This window comes from Arachis hypogaea, chromosome 19 (genome assembly GCF_003086295.3).
Source record: "Arachis hypogaea cultivar Tifrunner chromosome 19, arahy.Tifrunner.gnm2.J5K5, whole genome shotgun sequence".
Lineage (NCBI taxonomy): Eukaryota > Viridiplantae > Streptophyta > Magnoliopsida > Fabales > Fabaceae > Arachis > Arachis hypogaea.
Window position 1 is genome coordinate 12,310,130 of NC_092054.1, and position 4,612 is coordinate 12,314,741.

At 33.0% G+C, this 4,612-nt stretch overlaps 1 pseudogene; it reads right to left on the reverse strand.

Moving 5' to 3' along the window:
* Nucleotides 1–434: 434 nt before the first annotated feature.
* On the reverse strand, nt 435–2,487 carry LOC112777294 (NADPH-dependent oxidoreductase 2-alkenal reductase-like; annotated as a pseudogene).
* Between the last annotated feature and the right edge of the window lie 2,125 nt (nt 2,488–4,612).

Sequence of the window (4,612 nt, forward strand, 5' to 3'; positions counted from 1 at the left end):
ATTTGGACACACCTAAATACCATCATGTGTCAGCATGTCCAGTCTTATTCTTAACATATATTCTTAAAATAAATTTAGATATAGTATATATTATTATTTATTAAAAATAAAAAATATTTTAAATACTTGATATAATTAAAATAAGAGATTAAAAATAATTAAAAAAAATTAATTTATAATTTAATATCAATAAAATATCAAAATATCATTACGATTTATCTAAAAAATATTTTATATTTTACATATATGCGTGTTTCCGTGTCTTATAAGATTTTAAAATTTGTGTGTCGGTGTGTCTCGTGTCGTGTCCCGTGTCCGTGTCAGTGTCCATGCATCGGGAATAACATACGTACCGTTAACTACACAGGCCATGTAGAACGAAAATTAAACCATACATTCCACATAAAAGTAATGAGTGAACAAAACGATGATGAAAAAAACAAGCTATGCCAAAAGCACAAGCCTTCATTCACGAGAAACAAGAAGCACTTGTTTTCCAAAATTGAGACCACTATAAAGGCCAACCAGTGCAGCAGGTCCATTCTCAAGACCCTCAGCTATGTCTTCCACATACACAACTTTCCCTTCTCTGATATGTGGCAGAAGAAACTCCAAGAATTTGGGATAAAGGTTATAGGAATCACTAACCATGAAACCTTGCATTCGAATGCGCTTAAATATCATATTCGCCAAATTTGTTACACCTTCTGGTTGAGTAAGATTATATTGAGAGATCATTCCACAGACAGATATGCGGCCATGAAGTCTCATATTCAGTAGTACGGCATCAAGTGTCTTTCCACCGACATTCTCGAAGTAAATGTCGATGCCTTCGGGAAAGCATCTGATTTGTAGAGTGATATTTGATCAACGGAAATTGCACAAACTAACATATTTTTATGGCAATAAACAAATCAAACTAACACTTCATCATGGGACTTTAAACACTGACCTTTTCAACGCAGCATTGAGATCTGACTCTTCTTTGTAGTTAAAAGCTTCATCGAATCCTAATTTATTCTTCAATAGATCCACCTGTTCGTGAGAAACATACATTTCAAATGTAAAGAGATTGGTAACAGAGTAAATTGAATGGATTTCATTCATGGCAATCATACTCCTTTAAGTCGATCCGAAAACTATTCCAAAATTTAAGAGTGTGCATTTACCAACATGCTTAAGCATGTAACACATGGTATGGTATTACATTTTTTTTTTCTTGTTTGAAATATAAACCACATCAAGGAGTGGAACTATCGATATTTGATAATTTTAATTACAGTATGAGCATATATGATTTTAAAAAAATTAGTGCAAATTCACCTAGAATGTTACAAAATCTTACAAGTATGCCACATTCCTCAAAAGTTTCCACTGATGAAGTGATTTGTAGGAATGGAAGAAAACAGGTTATGCTTGGAAATTGGCAAAAGTATTCCAGCAATACAATTAAGCTAACAGAATCAGTAGCACCCTTAAGAGAAGGAAAGGTATCAAAGGATGACACTGGTTTATTGCGAATGCGATGCTAGCACCAATAATTAGATAATAGGAGAATACCTTCTCTTTGCTTCCGGCACTTCCAACGACATAACAACCGGCCAATTTAGCAAACTGCCCAACAAGTTGACCAACTGCACCAGAAGCGGCTGAAACAAAAACTTTCTCTCCTTTCTTGGGAGAGCATAATTCAAAAAAACCAACATATGCTGTCATTCCAGGCATACCTATTCAAAGAAGAAAACGACAAGGGTGAAATGGCAGAATAAAACAAGAGAAAACATGTAACTAAGGAGAATTAAATAAAGTCCAATGTCATTAACATGTTTTAAGCAGTGTCATTAAGAGTTCGATGTGACACACATACAAAAGTAGTGAATCTATTGGTTCAAAGTGAGTATAAAGGCTTAATTTCCAGAACAACAGAAGAAAATAGGAAGCAAACAAGCAAATAACCACCCCTGGGAAACAGAATTCTTCTCCAATAACATTTCATGTGTCACAACCAGGGTCTCAACGGGGATGGCAAGAAAAATAAAAAAATTAAATGCTTAAATGGAATCGCAACTGAAGTTTTATTTTCACCAGGGAAACATTGATAAAAACCCATTCTCAGCAGTCGAATATGCACATGAAGAATGGGAACTTAATCCTACTACATCTCTGAAAGTGACATATCCATTTTTAGATGGTTTACCTAAGGTAAATTGTGCAACTAAGTGAAAAATATAAAATAAACTTTCAATATATCACATTAAAACTTCATAAAATGTGGGTTGCAGATCATGCTATCATGCATCAAGCTCGTCATTTTCACTAAGAATTATTATATAAAATGAAATGGCAGAAGACTACATACCAAGAATTCCAGTATAATAAGAAAGCGGAACATCAGTGTGCTCAATTTTGAAAAGTGTTTGATCTGAAGAGACCAAGCTGTACTCTTCCCATTTTGTAATTCCCCACACTAAATCGCCTTTCTTATAATCCGGGTGCCCAGATTCTAGGACTCTACCTACACCATATCCTGTCAATGGCTGCAAGAACAATTATCAACAATATGTACCCACATAAATATGAGTTCATGGATTATATAATACTTTACCGTAGACTAATTCTTCCTTGGCTTATAGAGTTTTAAAGTTTTTTCATATCTAAAATAAGATAAATGCCCTTTCCTGTCCTGACCATTTGTCTAAACGATAAAACCCCACAATCATCTAAGTAACTGGTCTAAGACAGCACCTGACACATCAGCAGGTCAAGTTTGCTTAAACTAGTTACTTAGATGATTGGGGACCAATTTTTCATGATCAATTTTACTTTACTCTTTAACCTGAGTTGAGGGAGAATGAATCATTTCCAATTAACTGCACCCTGCGTTGTGTCACACTTTAACTTTTGTAGGAGTTTTATTAATAAAACCCTAATATTAGGAACGTGACACATTTGACTAGACCAGATGAACTTATTATATAACAGAATAAATAATAAAATATTGTCTCAATAGTAATTTTTTAAAAAGTGCATCCAATTGCAAAACTATGGATTCCATAAAGCGAAAAATACGCAACTCAATTCTGCAAAATACAGCAATAGCTTCTTTTGTATTCTCAATTCTCATTAAAACCCTCAGCATTCAAACAGTATTTTTCCAGCAAATAGCTAAAACTCAATTTAACGACCAAAATTTTTATTAGACAATTTACAATTCAAAACCTAATCTGATTTCATATTTGATGTGATTAACTTATTTTCATAGAGTGACTTGCAGAGCCAGGGATATAGGAAGAAGCACCCTGGGTCATGAGGATTCGCATGTAAGGATCACATGACAAATACAGGTTCTTGATGAGAAGGACCTCACTGGAAGCTTCTGGAAGCTTCAAGATGACGGTGCCTTCAATTATGTGCATGTCCGATTCCTTGGGGAAACCACTCACATAATCCTTGAGAACCACTTGCTTGTTCCTGACTTCCGCCATTCCGAAAACGAAGGCCACACACACAGAGAAGTTACTATTAGAATTTAGAGATAATGTGGCGAAAGAGAAGAAGGGAAATTGGAATGTTAAATGAATATTTGCATGTTCGAGCGGATGAACTTAGTGGTCACCGGTTTTCCATTGCAAGTCACTCGGTCACTCCAGTGAATATATTGTTCTTATTTTAATTTTTATTTTTAGCAGAAAAATAATGGTTTGCTTATCAAGACTGATTAAGATTAGGGATGACAACTTTTTGGGACGTGGAAATTTCTGTGGACGGTCTTGAATCAAGATTTGACTATGGGGAATTTTTTGTGCGAAAATGAAAACCCGGACAAAATTCCCCATAAATAGGCGCGGGATTAAAGTGGAAATCTCTCCTTAATTTCGTTAATTTCTAAAATTTATAAATTTATTTAATTATTTTTAATAATTTATTTTTTATATATATTTTTAATAATTTCACATGTTATATATATATATAAACTTAAAATTTTTAATTTTTATTTGTATAATTATTCTTTCATTTATAGATTCTTAAGATTATTCATATTCTATTTAATCTCTTTACAGTTATCTTTTTGCCATTTTCCCGTTTTATCGCATTGTTATCCCTCATTGTGTAATTTTCTGTATTTGTGATATTTCTTTTTATAATTCTGTCATTGTGTTCATTCTCCTTTTTGCTGTCGTGTCTCTTATCTCGTCCACTGCTCTACGCTCTAACTCACTGTGGCACCTCACTGCATCATTTTGAAAAAAATCACCTTAAATTTTTGTATAAAATCTTATTTTGTATAGGATAGATATTTTCAATTCCGCTTCTATAAAAATTAATAATTATAGAAAATGGAATCCTGCAAAAAATGGAGATGAGAGCAATATTTTCCCCACAACAAAAAATAGAGACAAAAATGAAGAGTAAATCTGGAGATAAGGATGGGGAGCAGAGAGGCATCTCCCGTCCCCGTCTTACTCCGTTGACATCTCTAGTACAAATCTGTCGCCTAAATAATAAAATAATATTTTTTATTATTTTAAATTTATAATTTTTATTATTTATAAAAAAATTAGAGAATTAATTTTTTGTTAGTTAACTTAATTAATTTTAGTATTTAATTATA